Source organism: Tursiops truncatus, chromosome 2 (assembly GCF_011762595.2).
Source record: "Tursiops truncatus isolate mTurTru1 chromosome 2, mTurTru1.mat.Y, whole genome shotgun sequence".
Lineage (NCBI taxonomy): Eukaryota > Metazoa > Chordata > Mammalia > Artiodactyla > Delphinidae > Tursiops > Tursiops truncatus.
Window position 1 is genome coordinate 74,503,004 of NC_047035.1, and position 18,123 is coordinate 74,521,126.

The 18,123-nt window shown below is 43.8% G+C and overlaps 1 long non-coding RNA gene across 1 annotated transcript; it reads right to left on the minus strand.

The window, feature by feature from the left end:
* Window positions 1–2,683: 2,683 nt before the first annotated feature.
* On the minus strand, window positions 2,684–8,880 carry LOC109552293 (uncharacterized). The gene is made up of 2 exons (XR_002179095.3): window positions 8,387–8,880; window positions 2,684–4,559 (listed from the first exon to the last, which is right to left on the minus strand). It is a non-coding gene; the product is annotated as an uncharacterized lncRNA (long non-coding RNA).
* Between the last annotated feature and the right edge of the window lie 9,243 nt (window positions 8,881–18,123).

Below are 18,123 nucleotides of genomic sequence, written 5' to 3' on the forward strand. Positions count from 1 at the left end.
AAGCAGGCAGGAGCCACGCTACAGCTCCCTTCTGCACAGCCGCCGGCAGATGCTTAGCTGCAAGAGGCAGAGACACAGTCATCTTCCTCTCACTTAGGACAGTGGTTTGCAGACCTTTTACAAAATTAGAACTCTTTTTTTAAAATTTTATTTATTTTTGGCTGTGTTGGGTCTTCGTTTCTGTGCGAGGGCTTTCTCTAGTTGCGGCAAGCGGGGACCACTCTTCATCGCGGTGCGCGAGCCTTTCACTGTCGCGGCCTCTCCTGTTGCGGGGCACAGGCTCCAGACGCGCAGGCTCAGTAGTTGGGGTGCGCAGGCTCAGTAGTTGTGGCTCGCGGGCTCTAGAGCACAGGCTCAGTAGTTGTGGCGCACGGGCCTAGTTGCTCCGTGGCATGTAGGATCTTCCCAGACTAGGGCTCGAACCCGTGTCACCTGCATTGGCAGGCAGATTCTCAACTACTGCGCCACCAGGGAAACCTGGGACTCTTTTTAAAAAATGAACTCTTGAAAAAAAAAAAAGAACTCTTAGGAGAAATCCAAGCCCCTGAAAGAAATCAAATCAGATTGAAGTAGAGTTGAAGGATCCAGAGCCTCAACCATTAAGCTTCCCCCTCCAGCCACTTCCCACATCACCTCCCACCACCACACATACTCCCTGGAACTTCTTGGAACCCCAAGGAACACAATTTGAAAATAACTGCCCTGGGAAATAACCTTCAGGAAGAAAAGAGAGTTGAAGATTGAAATTCTTTTACATTGACCCCCAGAGAGCATGAGACTCCCTGGGCTCTTTTCCCATGAAAGAAAATTCAGTGTGGAGAGAAGAGACAGTCATGAAGCAATGCTGCCCTTGCCTTGTTGCTATCTCACACCTGACTTTGCAGTGGTCTAGCTGTTCAGTGTAAACACCTGTTCTGCACTGGCTGAGTCCTTATGTTCAGGCAAAAACCGCATATCCTAGAGTCCTGTGTTCTGGCATATCCCTGCTTCTCTGCCTTCCTGCATTTTGGATAAAAGAAAGACTGGCTTGGGCTTCCCTGGTGGCGCAGTGGTTGAGAGTCCGCCTGTCAATGCAGGAGACACGGGTTCGTGCCCCGATCCGGGAAGATCCCACATGCCGCAGAGCGGCTGGGCCTGTGAGCCATGGCCGCTGAGCCTGCGCGTCCGGAAAGCCCTGTGCTCCGCAGTGGGAGAGGCCACAACAGTGAGAGGCCCAAGTACCAAAAAAAAAGAAAGACTGGCTTAATGGAAGAGATCAATCTGTGGTAGGTTTTCTGGAAAGAAATTAGAGCAGAGATAGAGGAAAACTGCAAGTCTCCAGGCCCAGTGATGCTCACTCTGCAATTGCAGTTTTTTGCTGCTGGGACTGATGGGGAGTTAGCTTTGCAGTGATGTGTGTCTCTGCTTGTGCAGGGATGATGGATGCTGCATAGCACTGGAGAGATGCTGTTGAGTGGAGTGTACCAGTTCAGGGACTCCCATCAGATTAATTTCCCAGTGCAGTCCTCTTGACAAAGGATTATGGAAAAGAAATTGCCTTAAATAGCCAGAAGATTAATTTCTCTCTGCAATTCCCAGGCATCCAAGGGCCAGGGCTTTTTCAGTGATGTCTGACAATTTCTCCTTCCACGGATAGCTCAGTAACACCAAAATGTGACTCCTCAGGGTAGGTGATGGGACTAATCTGATTAAACAGGGAGCAAAACACTCCTAGAGGCCCCATGCTTCCTCTTGCTGGCAGGGAATGCTGTGGGGTTGAAGACAGATGTGCCTTACAGCATCTCCAAACCAGGCAAGGGAGGGCTACAGGGAGCAGCGGTGCCCTGTGGGGTGAGTAGAATGTTCATGAGGGAAGGTGAAAAGGTAGGCGAGGACATGAGGAGGAGGGAGGAAGGTCACAGTTAAATCACGGACTGAAGCATAATAGTTACTGAGTGTTCCCTCTTTAGGCAAAACCAGAAGGTCAGTGTCTCTTGATATCCTCCTCAGCTAGCAAATGAGAAAACTGTCAAAGCCATTTGGGGAATGGAAAGTTACATCCTTTGAGGGGAAATAAAACAACTGATTTGTTATGGTCCACAGGTTCTATGTGGACTCTCAGGGGAGCGAGGCAAGAGGGGGGATGGAAAGGGAGTAAGGTGAAAAAAGGTGGAGGGAAACTGGGGGAGCATTTCCCTAGTCTCAGAAGAAGGAGGATGGTTGGGTCAGTGATGAATTCACATGAGCGTATCTAATTTGGTGAATACAATTAGATATTTCATTTTCTGTTAGTTTTGATTGTTTTGTTAAGACCCCCTCCTGCCAGGGCTCTAGCAGTAGATTAGATGCTTTGAAACTGACCAGCAGCAGTGACCTCAAGACAGGATTAACAGCTTTATGATTTAAAATATATGTATAGGGACTTCCCTTGAGGCGGTTAAGAATCCGCCTGCCAATGCAGGAAACGGGTTAGAGCCCTGGTCCGGGAAGATCCCACATGCCGCGGAGCAACTAAACCCGTGCGCCACAACTACTGAGCCTGTGTGCCACAACTACTGAAGCCCGCGTGCCTAGAGCCCGTGCTCCACAACAAGAGAAGCCACCTCAATGAGAAGCCCGCGCACCGCAACGAAGAATAGCTTCCGCTCGCTGCAACTAGAGAAAGCCCGCGTGCAGCAACAAAGACCCAACGCAGCCAAAAAAAAATTTTTAAATAATAATAAATTTATTTTAAAAATAAAACATGTATATTGCAACTAAGCATCTCTGCTATTTTGGGGTATTTTTTCTTGTTTGTTTTTTAAATTCTAGTTTCCCTTTAGGAAGCCAGAATCGTATTGGGAAAGCTTTAATTATAGCGGGCAAGATGAGAGAGCAAACACAGCAGTCACAACTGCTCTGATGAGCAGCTGTTGCCACCTCCTGCCTGACCCGGGCCGCCCCCCACCCCTGCATCAGCCGACTCTCCACATCCCCACAGTGCACCCCAGGGCTGGCCTCACAGCCAAGTTCTTGCTTCTCGGGGCTATGCCCCACTGAAGCATTTCAATAAAAACCATTTCTAAAATGTCCCATTCGCCGTTGTTAATGGGTCAGGCAGAAATTCTACCCACGTCAGCTTCTTGGGTTTATTTAACCCAACTCATTTCTCCCTGAAGCTCTGCCTCTGAGTCAGGTGCCAAGCCTAACTTGGCACTTCACACTTTATAATCCAGACTTAGCTGTCATCAGCCGTGAAGATCTGAACCAGTTTATGTGAAAGGAAATTAGACACCGTGGGTTCAACCCCTTCTGATGCCTCCCCCTATATCAGCCCCACCCCCATCTTCTCAGGATGCCCCTTCTTTTTGTTGTCTCTCTGCTTGATTTCATGTTTTCTCTCTGCTCTCACTTTATAAAAATTCCCTTCTCTTTCCTCCACAGAATTTAAATAAAAACTAATCAATCAATAAACCAAGTGCTGCTTATGGACATTACTGTAACAAGAAAAGGTTATTGCTAGCTTCAGGGTACCCAAAAAACTGGTATTACAGAGGGAAACACAGATGGAATGCGAGAAAGTGAGCTAGAGAAAACAAGAGACAAATGAGACAGAAAAGCGACTCCTGGACAGCAAGAGTGAGATTGAGCAAAGAGGAGAGTGAGATTGAGCAAAGAGGAGAGGGAGACGGGTCGTGGCAGAGAAGATGGATGGAGACATTGATGGGCAGAGCTGGACTGTGAATGGGGGTGTGGGTCAGGGAGTGGGAAGGGAGACTCAGAAGGACAAGTGATAGAGTGGGCAGAGAAATAGGGAAGAAGGAAGCAGCAAGAAGCTAATGCACAGTGAAACATGTCCCCCTGGAGACAGATAATTTCTCCAGCCATACATAATGAACACGTGCCTCTGTGTGCTGCCCCTGTACTGTCACAGTCACTTACATTCTGCAAGAATCTCTCTCTGTCTACTCTGCTTGTGCAAGGTTGGAAAGAAGGTTTGAGCTCTCTCAGAACCACCTTTTCTCAACCCAGCCAGGAAGACAGAAAAGCAGAAACCGGTCTCATAAGAGCAGGAGGGTAAGTAAGGCAGGATCACAGATTCAGTACCTTTTAACATTTTATTTTTTGACTCACAAAGAGGTCCTCTCTCCCCTCACTTTCATACCCCCTGGCCACACACCTCACACATACATGCCCACAGGTCAGGACCAAGGCTGTTCAAATAGCGAGAGGGGGGCCACAAGTTCCCAGGGAGACAGGAATAGCAGGTGCTTCTGGTAAGAAGGAAATAAGTAGATTCACGTAGAAATGTGTGTAGCCCACAAGGGACTAAAGTCAAAGGGATATTTTTGTACGTATTGCAGCTCTTTTCCTAGCCTCGCCTCAATATCATCACTATCCCAAGGACATCAGACATTCTTAGCTTCCCCATGCACAGAGTTTCACAGAACACATTGACCCTTTTTTCATGGTAGTTCATCTGGAGCAGTGATGTGCATTGTTGTCTGATTAGAGGAAATCCATTGAGCACCAGGGTTCTGTGGGAGGGCTCATAATCATTCTGTTTCCCTTGAGTCTTGAGGCTGCACTCGAAGCTTAATCTTTAGAAAAGAAAGCAGTGGAGCAGTTTAAACCAGAACAACAGATTAAGCATGGTCCCACATCTCTAAGTACGTCCCAAAGAGGGAAAATGGCACATAAAGGTGGATCAGCCTTGAGTCAGTAGAGCCCAGGTGTGGTCCTTGGCTGCATGGGCTACATCCATGAGCATCTGTGTAAGGTCTCTGATTGTTTTACGATACCTGTCTTCCTTTTCAGTTAAACACTTTACTACACTTTTGTTTATTCTCCAATGTCTAGGGTGCTGCAGGCTACTCAGTAGAGATAATAAATGTATTTTTAATGAATAAATGAATGAATGAAGGATTTCACTATGGTGCCTTAATGCCAGTGATTCTTACTCTTCTCAGCATTGTGACTCCCTATTATTTTTGCATTTCAAGATGCTGTTTGCTCCTCTGAAACATACTATGAAACGTTATATTAATTTTTAAATTAAGACAAATTAAAATTACTTGCTTTATGAATCTTTAAAAAATGTTTTGCCAACCCCCTGCTTATAAATGACTACAACTAGGTGTCATAAAAGGCAGTTTTGAGAAGCATTCCTGCCCATCCCCACCTTGCCTGGATTCTGCGGTCCTGCTCTCTTTCTCTTCAAATGGCAGGATTAGTCTCACACAAAATACGATCAGCCCCTGAAGAACTGAGCTCCAGGTGTAGCTCTGTAGGTTATCTCCCTTACCATATTTTGTTTTATTTTGCTTTCTCTTCAATCCATGGACAGAGGCTTAGCCAATACCCAAGCCTGGTTCCTGGATGTCAGGTGCATGAGTGACTTGCTCTTTATAAGGGAAGGACTAATGGTGAAAGAGAAGAAGTTGTGCCACCAAGCCCCACACCCAAAAATGGAGACAAGCCACCTTTCTTTGGGTTTTGGTTTCCTTCGAAATCTAGAATTGTTGCCACTTGTCTTTCTTCCACCGGTTTAAACAAAATGTTTTGACATTCTAGGTGGTGTTCATTAACATGTGCTTTAGAATTTTCTGAAGAATTATAACGGAGTTCTAAAATGAATCAGAGAATTCCAGAGACCTTAAGACCCTGACCTTGTCTTGAGAAAGGGCTGAATCTAAATATCTAAAGCAAACAGTTTTATCTATATTTTAAAAATTCTGAAATGCTTGAAAACTTCAGAGAAGTTGAAAGAATAGTACAATGAATACCCACTTACCCTTCACATACGTTCACTAATTGTTATCATTTTGCCACATTTACTTTATATGTATACATCCATTTATTTATTAATATTTATTTTACTGAATCATTTGAAAGTAAGTTACAGAGATCATGACATTTGACCCTTAAATATGTCTCCTAAGAACTAAGCTATTCCCTTACAAAACCACAGTACTGTTAACACACCAAGAAATTTAACATTACTATGATCGTATTATCTAATACCCTGTCTGTATTCAAATTCACCAACTGTCCCAGTAATGTACATCATATACATTTTTTCCTGATCCAGGATTCAATCAAGGCTCACACATCACATTTAACTGTCGTGTCATTTCAGCTGCTTTAATTTAGAATAGGTCCTCATATTTGTGTGTGTGTCTCTTATGACATTTATACTTTAAAGAGCACAGACCATAATATGTCCTGTGAAATCTGGATTTGTCTGATTCTTTCCTCATGATTAGATTCAGGTTAAACATTTTTAGCAAGAATATTGCCTAGGTGATATTGTATACTTCCCATTGCACTGCTGCTGGAGACACATAATGTCAGTTTGTTACATTATAGATGACGCTGAAGTTTGCCTGCTAGGTTTCTCTATTTGGGGACTTCCCTGGTGGCACAGTGGTTAAGAATCCGCCTGCCAATGCAGGGGACATGGGTGTGAGTCCTGGTCCAGGAAGATCCCACATGCCGCGGAGCAACTAAGCCCATGCACCACAAATACTGAACCCACGCGCCTAGAGCCCGTGCTCCGCGACAAGAGAAGCCACCGCAATGAGAAGCCCATACACCACAACGAAGAGTAGCCCCCGCTCACCGCAGCTAGAGAAAGCCCCAGCGCAGCAACGAAGAACCAAAAATAAAAAATAAATAAATAAATATATTAAAAAAAGAAATAAAGGTACATTATTTGCCCTTTGTAATTAATTAGTAAACTAATAAGAAGTAGAGTGATTATTTGAAATCATGGGAATATCCTGTACTCCCATAGTCTTGCACCCATTGGTTTTAGCATCCCTGATGATCCTTCCTGAATCAATTTTTGCATTGGTGGTTGCAAGTGTTGGTTTTTCAAATTCTGTCATTTCTTCTACCTGTATAAGCTGGGATCTATCTTTCTTTTCCTCTTCCTCATTGTACTTTGCATTTACCTATCTTTAATTTTTTATTTTATTGCATTTTAATTTATTCTTTATTTGCGGGTCTTTAAAGAAAAACTTCCCAGCTGTTTATACAATTTATTTTGCATTTAATAAATCGTCAAATCCATAACTCTTTTCTTTTAAAATCTAATCGAACCTCATTCTTGCTACAACATAAACTCCTTTCTTCACTCTTCCTTGAGTACTTCCCTGCTGCCTGCCTCTCTTCCTTCTCTTTTCCTTTGCATTATCTTCCACCTTTCTGTAACCTCTCTCATTTCTCCAAATCTCAACTCTCTCAGACACTTCCCTCTCCAGTGTCTCTGAGGACACAGTCCCAACTGGCTCTGGGATTTCCTTCCACTACTGTTCTAAAATGCTCTTGGGTGTGGTAATGAATAACTGTCAGAAACAGCTTCCTGGCCTCATGCCAGGGGAAGTTAGACTTCACTGTGTGGAGAGGCCCCTTTGGGATCTCACTGAACAGAAACAGCTTAAAATACTAAAGAGATCTGTTTGATTCAAAGCTAAATAAGTAGCTTTTCCTCAATTGACAAGTCATCTGTGAAGTTTAACATTTGAAATCTCAAATGCTTTAGAATTTTAAATTGTAATTAGGTGAAAAAGGTGCATTTTCTCCCTATTCTCATTACCTAAGAGCACAAAAATGGTTTACTCAAACTTTCTACCAAAGATTCCCCTGTGACAATAAGGAAAAAAAAAAAAAAGAAAAAGAAATGACAGGACTTCCCTGGTGGTCCAGTGGTTAAGACTTTGAGCTTCCACTGCAGGGGGGCGGATGCCGCATGGCGCAACCAAAAACAAAAAATAGAAAGAAAGAAAAAGGGCTTCCCAGGTGGTGCAGTGGTTAAGAATCCGCCTGCCAATGCAGGGGACACGGGTTTGAGCCCTGGTCCGGGAAGATCCCACATGCCACCCGCGCAGCAACAAAGACCCAACGCAGCCTAAAATAAATTAATTAAAAAAAGAAAGAAAGAAAAGAAATGGCTTTTCCATCTTAACTCCAACCTTTGTAGAAATGGACTCATAATTAAAGATATATCCCAAGAGATATTGTATGGGGGTTGTGAACATTCTACTGATAATCAGAGGGAAGACAGGCTTCTCTTTCATGGACTCAGAACAAGAGAGCCAAAGAGTATAACATAGCAAGGCAGAGTGGATTGCAATTTAGGCAGAGACTAATGAATGGTCAAGAGCACAGGTCCTGGAGTCGGAAGACCTGGATTCAAGTTCTGACTCCACCATTTAATGAGCTTAATGACCTTGAGGTAAGTCACCCTCCCTCTCTGAGTCTTAGTTTTCTCATTAGTAAAAGAGGCAATATAATAGTACTTATAGGCTCGAGTACATGAAATAGAGTGGCTGGCACCAAGTAAACCCTCAATAAATGTTGATTATAATAATTGTCATTAACAGTTTTGTTTTCCCTTCATTCTAACGTTTTTGAAAATGATCACCTGTACACCTGAGGATATGAGATGTCCTAATATATTCCTATCAAAAGTGAATGTTTTCCTGGGACTTCTCTGGTGGTCCAGTGGTTAAGACTCCATGCTTCCACTGCAGGGGGCACAGGTTTGATCCCTGCTCAGGGAACTAAGATCTTGCATGCCACACAGTGCAGCTAAAAAAGAAAAAAAAAAAAAAAGGTAAAAAGTTTACTTTTCTAGTGATTTTCCTGGCTTATATTATTATTATTATTTTACTTATCTTTTTTGGCTGCGTTGGGTCTTCATTACTGCGTTCAGGCTTTCTCTAGTTGCAGTGAGAAGGGGCTACTCTTCCTTGCAGTGTGCGGGCTTCTCATTGCAGTGGCTTCTCTTGTTGCATAACACAGGCTCTAGGGGCGTGGGCTTCAGTAGTTGCGGCATGCAGGCTCAGTTGTGGCTCCCAGGCTCTAGAGGCTTAGTTGCTCCGCGGCATGTGGGATCTTCCCGGACCAGGGATCAAACCTGTGTCCCCTGCGTTGGCAAGCAGATTTTTAACCACTGCGCCACCAGGGAAGTCCCGTATTATTATTATTTTTTTAATAATGGAAAACACGGGAAAGGAAACACAGAAAGTCTATAACCCTTAAGAATATAAGCACTAGGGCTTCCCTGCTGGCACAGTGGTTGAGAGTCCGCCTGCTGATGCAGGGGACATGGGTTCGTGCCCCGGCCCGGGAAGATCCCACATGCCGCGGAGCGGCTAGCCCTGTGAGCCATGGCCGCTGAGCCTGCGTGTCCGGAGCCTGTGCTCCGCAACGGGAGAGGCCACAACAGTGAGAGGCCCGCGTACCGCAAAAAAAAAAAAAAAAAAAGAATATAAGCACTGCCACCTCATTTTCATGTAACAGGCAAAGCTGTTGCCTGGGTTGTCATATAAGCCAGGGTGCTGCTAGGGTGAAAAAAACACTTGGAGGCAACAGGCCTTTCTGCTGAGAAGCAGATCCTACCAAGAATATCCTAGACTTTGAGAACCAACAAGTGAATGGAGGAGACATTTCAGCACTGGGGGGCTGAATAAGACAGCCGGCTTGGGGCAATGAGACCTTGTAGTAACCTCTCTCTGATCCTGTTTCCTATAAAATTGGGATGCCAATAACCTGCCTGTTTAATACTGATACAATCACATTATCTAGTTTCATATATTTCATTTATCACATTCGATTTTCCCCAATTATCCTGATAATGTCCATTATAATTTTTTTCCTAACCCCGATTCAATCAAGGATCATATTTTGCATTTAGGTCTTATGTCTCTTTATTGTCCTTTAATTTATTTTTATTATTATTATTTTTAAAATATTTATTTATTTATTTTGGCTGTGCCGGGTCTTAGTTGCAACACACAGGATCTTCGTTGTGGCATGTTTAGTTGTGGCAGCCGGGCTCCTTAGTTGCAGCATGCACATGGGATCAAGTTCCCCGACCAGGGATCGAACCCAGGCCCCCTGCGATGGGAGCGCAGAGTCTTACCCACTGGACCACCAGGGAGGTCCCCTGTTGTCCTTTAATTTAGAACAGTCCCCTCATCTTTGTGTGTGACTTCATTACATTGATATTTTAGTAAGCGTTCAGGCCAGCTGTCTTGTGGAATGTTGTGAGGATGAAATCAGATATTTTTTAAAGCTGTGCTTTGAGCCAGTGAGGCATAACGGTTAAGAACTTGCGCTATGGAGCTAAATTTTCTGGGTTCAAGTTCCAGGTCTACCTCTTACTAGCTGTATAACCTTAGTCAAATTATTATACCTCTCTCTGTCTTAGTCTCATCTATAAAGTGAGGATAATGAGTACCTCCCCACTACTGTGGCGATTAAATAAGTAAACACATGTAAAGTATTCACAGCAGTCCCTACACAGTAAGTGTTCATGAACTGCTACTGAAGAAGGCAAATTCTTGTTGTGGGATCTGAGTTTCAAAATCTGTGTGTGTTTAGCTAGAAAAAAAATTCACTCAATTATACATGATTATTTTTCAGTGTTTACTAAATGTCTATAATTATGCCAGCTGCTGCAGTAAAAATTTAAAAAGTAGTTCCTGAAGGGGAAAAAAAGAAGTTTAAGATATGATCTCTGATCTCAAACAATTTACTAGTGTGAAATTACTATAATATGGGAAACAATCAAGGTAGAGTTAAGCACTGCTAACCTGAGTAAACATGAAGTTCATGCTGATAGTTGAGAGAAGGAAGTGGTCTGTGTTGACTGAAATAGCTGCAGAGTGTTTAAAAACTGACTAGTAAGAGAAGAGGAGACAGGCATTACTCCAGGCAGATGAAACCGCTTGAGCAAAGGAATAATACAGGAGTGAGGGCAGTGGGAAATAAGTACAAACAGGGGCCTGGGGCCAGATTATGAGTAGTTTAAAATCCAGGTACAAGAAGCAGGTCTTCATGCAGGAGGTAAAGGGGGACCATTTTAGGTTCTTGAGAATGTAGTGTTAGCCAAATAGAGAAAAAATTGGGGACGCAGGCTGCGCAAAAACCCTCGCCCAAAGTGTAAAGCTACTTTGTCTTTCACCTGAAGGATGTCACGCACTTGCATGAATGTTCATTTAAAGGTGGGAGAGTTAAGCAATAGACGTGACCCAGAGACATTCCACCTGGAAATCATGAGCTCGGCCCACGCACCGAGTGCTTGATGCTTAATCCCAAACTAGAATTTTACTGACTAGTTAACCAACTTTAGCAAATTGTCAGAAGGTGCTCGCTCACCGGTTTTTTATGCTGGTAACGAAGGCCTGGTTTCACTGAGGAACAAACATGGGAAAAGGTGAGAGGAGGGTGAGAAAGTGAAAGGAAGGGGAGAGAGGTGGGGAAGGGTATAGGTGCCAACCGGGCCGCCAGGGTCCGAGCGGAAGGGGGCCAGGGTCGGGGGTCGGGCGGCCCTTGGGGGCCCCCTGGGCCCGCGCCTCGGGTGCTACGCGTGTGCTCGCGGGCGGGGCGCCCAGCGGCCGCCAGTGGCCAATCCGGGCGGGCGTCCGGGGAGGGGCGGGGCTTGCCGGCTCTGGCTCCGCGAGTCCTCCTTTTTGCACACACACGAATACAAAGAGCCATACGACCTTCGGGTATCCTTTTTCCATTTTTTTTCTCCTTAATCTTGTGTGTGTTTTCAAATTTTTTAAAAAAAATAGAGATCTGTGGCAATGCTGGGGTGAGGAAACTGTTGCTAAGGGGAATGTGCGCTTTTCCCCATTTCTTTTTCTGTCTCTCTTCCTCTTTCTTTTTCCTGGTCAAGGTTTTAAATATACCAAGAAGTTGAGAAGCAGGATGGCCGTGTACAACTGTTTCCAGCCAAATTTATAGAGATTTTTTCTTTTTGCTATCACATTTTAAGAACTGGTAAATTTTTATGGTCAGGGGAATTTTAAAAATTTATCCTCTTGGGAAGTGTAAGTTTCTTTTTTTAAGCGGGATGAAGGGATAATGTAAATTTCTGCCACAGGCAACGTGTAAGGGAGCGGAGATTTGAGACTCCCTCACAAAGCTGTTTGCGTGCGTTTTACACACCCTCCCCCAGAACCAAAACCAAGTGGCTTGAATGTGGCAATTGTCCAAGGCCAATAGGTTAAAAATGTTTGGATTTTATAATTGTGACACTCATTTCCCGGCGGAGGGGGGGGTCAAAGCCCTTCTTACAGTGTGTCTTACACACATTTTTCATGAGAACATTGTGTGTGTGTGTTTCTTTAAGCAAGTAATTTCGTAAAGATTTATCTTGGGGTTTTGTGCTTTGTGTATATGTACAGTATGTGTATATGTGCCGTATCAGATTTTGTTTTCAAAAGCGATTGCCTTTGGTTTTTTGTGTGCAAAGTAGCCCCTAGGATGTGGATTTTTTTGTTGTGTTCCCAAATGTGATCCAGACAGGATTTCATGTGCAAATTAAAGCGTAGAAGAAATCCTATGCATAGAATTACTTAGGCATTTTCATTCCATGTGCATTTACTGTATTTTCTGCTCTTCTTCTAAAGTATAAGATTAGTGAATAATTAAATAATTGCCAAGGAATATGCAGTCCATGTGGCAAATGAGGGTAGGCAATGCATTGAGTCTGTGGTTTAAAGCCGCCTTTAGTGACTGTTTTGCCTAAGTGGTTTTGCTTTTTATTGTCTCACGTTCTTAAATGTACAGCTGTGTATATTTTGGCCTTTATGTGTGGTTTGGTTGGTGTGTTCAGAAGGGAAGTTCTCTCTTGGCTTTTTGACAAAATGGTCGTTGATAGGTTGGGATTTGTTTGAAAAGCTTCACAGCTGGCAAAATATCAGGAAAATAATCCAGTCAAGTCCAATTCTCAAAAACTGTTAATGGTGGTGGTGATGGGGGAGGTGCCAAGAGGAGGCAAAGGCAAATAATATATGGGAGGGATAAGAAATGCATTTTGGTTATCATGTTGCATTTTTAAAATGAAAAGCTTTCTCCCCATGCCAAGAGCCACGGAGAGAAGTGTATGAATTAGAGAACAACAGGCTCAGAACAGCACCTCCGCTTACAGGAGACGTATTCTCACTTTTTTGTTACAGAACCATCGTCTCCTATTAGGAGTCATACGGAAAATATTTATATTCAAATCTCTATTGGCAGATTGGAGTGAAAGCATAGGAGGTATATGGGGTGATGAGGGAGAAACTGGAATGTCACAAGTGAAGTAGCGACCAGGAGATAAAAAAAGATCTACTGTAGAGTTCAAGTTTCAGGACAACAAAACCTCTGTGTGATAATACATTTCCATTCCCCACCTCGCGTCCCACTCAGTTTCAAGCAGTATTTAAGACACCTAACAACGGCGATTAAACTGTTTGTACAGGTCTTGACATTCACTATAATGAAAGTAGCCCGTGTGGGCTCTGGGTTTATCTGTATTGAGTGCATTTTTATTCCCTAACAATACAAGTCAGATCAGTCTCAAATGTGGATCATTCCACAAGTTTAGGCCTGCGTATCTTTGAAATCTAGTCAGTCTAGTGCCCTTTGTGATGGCAGCAGTGTTAGGAATTTTTAATGGAGTTTTGCTCTTAATCTTTTTCGCCTTACTGCAGGTCTTCACGTATACTTCCTACCTTCTCGGAAAAGAGTGTTCTTCTAGAGCAGTATACACAGCCCAAGCCCCTGTCTTCCTAGACTATTTAATTTTTAGTAGGATTTTAGGCTCAGAGGCAATGTCCTTGCTTTGAATTTCTTTGTAAGAAACAAAATTCCTCCCACGAATATATCGTTGTCTTGGCCCTCCTACCAAAGCAAAGCTAAACTCGGTTGGTTTTGCTTGGGAATCCGCGGGGCCCCTCGAAATGAAAACTTCTTTGAAGTAAGGGCAGCTGCCACCTTGCTGAAAGATCTGCAGCTGAGGCCGGTAGGAACGAAAAGCCTTCCGCCACCAAATGTATGAGGCCGACTTGTAGCCACTGTACCTATAATCGTGTACACGCAGCTTTGTGAGCAACAGAGAACAAAAGCGAGTAAACAAGAAAAAAAAGAAGCTAAAGATGGCGTCTGACGGCTTTGAAAAAGCCTCGCAGTCGTGTCCCTCCCTGAAGAGGCCCCTCCCCTCCCTGGCTTGTTGAGTGATTGCGGATTGCGGCCAATAACGTCCCCAGCCCTGCTCCGCCTCATCGTCCAACCGCCAATCACCGGGGGCCTGGAGACTGGCAGGGCGGGGCCTCCCCGCGTGCGCGCGCTAGCCGGGTACACGAGCCGCGCCTCGGTCGTCCGCGGCCGCCCGCGCGCCTTCTTGGTGCCGTTCGGTCAGCTAGCGCGGCGCGCGGGGCACACGAGGTGGGACACCCTTAGGGCCGCCAAGGCGGGATCGCCGCGGGAACTCTCCCGCCATACTCCCCCCAAGCCCTCCGAGCTTTTTTGGCCGCGTAGTCTACCCACGGTGACCCAACGAGATCCCCGGCCGCGCCTCGGCCAATCTGCTGTCTGCGGGCCTTCTGAGGAACACCCCTTTCCCAGGACACCTAGGGCATAGTCTAGCGGGGGCCTCAGTGGCGGGTCGCCCTGTTCCCTGCGGCCTGGAGGGCGGAGCTCAGCTCTATTCTCCCTTGCGCCGCTGTGTCCTCCCTGCCTGTGGCTGAAACGTTCTCTTCGGAAATTGTTCTGCTGTCCCTCGTGCCCACTTTGTCATCTTTGACTAATATTTAATCAGCTAACGTTTACCGAGGGCTCGCTGGGCACACGATACAGCTTTAGGAGCTAGTTTTTCATTTTTCAGTTTCTCCAGAAATGCAGGAAGAGTCATTTACGTCAGGCACATGGATATGGAAACCTTAAACCGGTAATTTTAATCTCACCAAGTTGCATTTTAGCACATGTAAAGAAAAAAGACAGTGCTATATCGGGTTAAAAACCCTCGTACTACTATACAGACATACTTGGAATTTTCGGATTACGTGGGATCCTTTTCTTAGGAACTCATTCTGCCCTCTGGGTCTACATCTTTTTTACCCCTAGAAACGAAGTCTTAGATTTTGTTTTTTTGTAGATCCTTAGATGGGTCAGTCTTTAAAAATGTAGAAAAATACTGTTTTATGGTGTTTACTTACCTGCTCTTGTGTGATAAGGAGCTCATGTCTGATAGAAATAGGTTTTGAGAGGACCTTCTATCCGGTGAGCCATTTTGCACCTTCAAGTGGGGGAGAAGGGCTGACCGGCACAGCAGGAACTTTAAGTGGCCATTTTCCTTTTTTATTTCTTAAAATGAAGATTATGGTATCGATTGCTATGCTTTCAGTAATCACATTTAAGGAAGTCCATTGCTAGCATGACCCTGAATGAGTCAAGGGCCCATTATAAAAACATATATCATCTGAGTGATACCATACCCTACACACCTATTAAACAGTGGGAAAACTTTTATTTTTCATAGTTTGGAGGTGAACTCAGTCATGCAGAAAATTCAAACTCAGAATGGGTTGAAGCAAGCAAGGGAGCTGCCAAGGGTATGATATATTTAGTTCTAACAAAAATACATGTCTTGGGAGGAAAGGGATAGTTAAGATTATGGACAGTCTCACCCTGAGCTGTCTGTCTAAAGAAGATGAGTTTTCTTTCTTCTTTATCTAAATACTTATTTAAAAAAAACCAAAATTTTTGAAAAGTACATTTTCTAGGCTCCTTTCACATGTATTAAAATTAGACCAATACAGAATGAACCCCAAACACACAGATTTTATGTAAACTTAAGTTTGACAGCTGCTGCCATTTTGTGTTGGCAGCTCATCATAGGATTGAAGATCTTTTTCTTAACATTCAATTCTAAAAGTTGATAGCATTTTGCAAAAGGCATGTATGTTATTCAGTGGTGGTCAATCTTAGTTTATTCCTGTTTTTTCTTTCTTGAACAAGAATGCAAACTCTTGGTTTCAGAATAAATCAGCAATCTGAAGTTGCAAAAGTTGATAGTATTCAAGTTTAATAATAATGGTATAGACACTGCCTGGATAATTTACTCCAGTTAACTGTTGCTTTGCCAGACATTCCATGGATTGCTTCATGGGCTATTAAACAGTTATACATTTTGAGAGGTAAAATAAAGATACCATAATAAAGTTTAGCTATGTTAATAATGTTGGCAGGGTTAAATGGGCTTTAGAACCTTAAACTAGTGATGGAAAAAAGCAAGAATGATTAATTGTGGTAGGTCTGGAGTGTTAGAAAAGAAGAATTTAGCAGGTTGTAGCAACAGATAATGCAGCACTATCTATAATAAAGTTCTTTTATCAGTTTGAATTATTCAAACTGAGAAATGTCTGTAAAGTAAAAAGAGTGTCTCAATAGCATATATCTTTGTCTTCCTCTCTCCATGTCAATGAATCTTGGCCGCTGAGTTCATCTTTTTCTTCTCTGCAGTCTCAGGGAAGAGCTTGCCTTCCTTCCTTCTCATGGGCGAATCCTTGCTAGAAGAAAACTTAAATCCTTTCCTAATATGTTTATCCTTTCCTTTTTCACTGGCCTTTTTCTTTCTGCTTTTTAAACATACTGAGGCTCTAGTGCCCTCTCTGACTTCCTATTTCCTTCCTTTCATAACTAAACTCTAGAAAACTTGACTTCATGTCTTGCTTCCATTTTCTCTCCATCACGTTCTCTTTCGTCTACTGCATAGTATTACTTTCACTACAAAAAATACCTCTCTGGTCATTGCCAGTGACCATCACAGACACATAAAATGTATTTCCTTAATTTGCATCTTTTTTAACCATTCTGCTGCACTTGTCACAGTTGATTGGATCCACTTTCTTGATATTCTTCTTCTTTTTAATAAATTTACTTATTTATTTTTGGCTGCGTTGGGTCTTCGTTGCCGTGAGTGGGTTTTCTCTAGCTGCAGCGAGCGGGGGCTACTCTTTGTTGTGGCGTGCAGGCTTCTCATTTCTCATTGCAGTGGCTTCTCTTGTTGAGCACAGGCTCCAGGTGCGCGGGCTTCAGTAGTTGCTGCACGTGGGCTCAGTAGTTGTGGCTCACGGGCTCTAGAGTGCAGCCTCAGTAGTTGTGGTGCACAGGCTTAGTTGCTCTGTGGCAATGTGGGATCTTCCCAAACCAGGGCTCGAACCCGTGTTCCCTACATTGGCAGGCGGATTTTTTTTTTTTTTTTTTTTTTGCTGTACGCGGGCCTCGCACTGTTGTGGCCTCTCCCGTTGCGGAGCACAGGCTCCGGACGCGCAGGCTCAGCGGCCGTGGCTCACGGGACCAGCCGCTCTGCGGCATGTGGGATCTTCCCAGACCGGGGCACGAACCCGTGTCCCCTGCATCGGCAGGCGGACTCTCAACCACTGCGCCACCAGGGAAGTCCCTTGATATTCTTTCTACTTTGGCTTTCATAACACTCTTTTCCTCCCACCTTACTAACCATTCTTCTCTTTCAATGAAGCCTCTTGCAAGGATTGGCTCGAAGTGCTGTCCTTGGCCTTTGCCAAGGACTTTGTATTTACTCCTTGGAGAGCTCATTCACTCTCTGAAGTTCAAATATAACCTCCTACTAAAGTTTCCAAATCTGCATTCCAGCTCTGACCTTCCTCCTGTTTTTGTTTTTCAGTCCTAGCCAGTTGCTTTCAGAACATTCCATTTAAAGATGCTGCCATCAATTTGAAATTTAACATGTTGTATAAATACACATCTTCTCAAACATGCTGGTGCCTCCTCTCAGCTTCCTCATTTCTATCATTCTGTCAGTGGTACCATCTTCTGACCCTCAGGTTTATAATCTTGAAGCTGTCTTTAACCAATTTCTATCCCCCACATTTATTAAGTTAAGAAATATGATCAGTCCTTCCTCCAGGATATTGAACCTTCATATCCACAATGCTGATTCTCATCACTTCTCTCCAGGATTAAACAATCTCCTAACCTCTAACTGTTCCACTTTAGGTATCTAAGACAGGGGTCAGCAAACTATAGCCCCTAGTCTTAGGTCTGGCCTGCCACCTGTTTTTGTATGGCCCATGAGATAAGAATGACTTTTATATTTTTTAATGTAAATATTAAATGTAATTTGTGACATTTCTGTGTCCATAAATAAAGTTTTATTGTAACACAGCCATGCTCATGTTTATGTATTGTCCATGGCTGCTTTGTGCTACAGTGGCAGAGTTGAATACTTGTGACAGAAACCACATGGCCTGCAAAGCCTAAGTTATTTACTATCTAGTCCTTTACAGAGAAAGGTTTGCGGACCCCTGCTCTAAGAGTTTCCTTAACTCGATTTTCAAAGTCCTC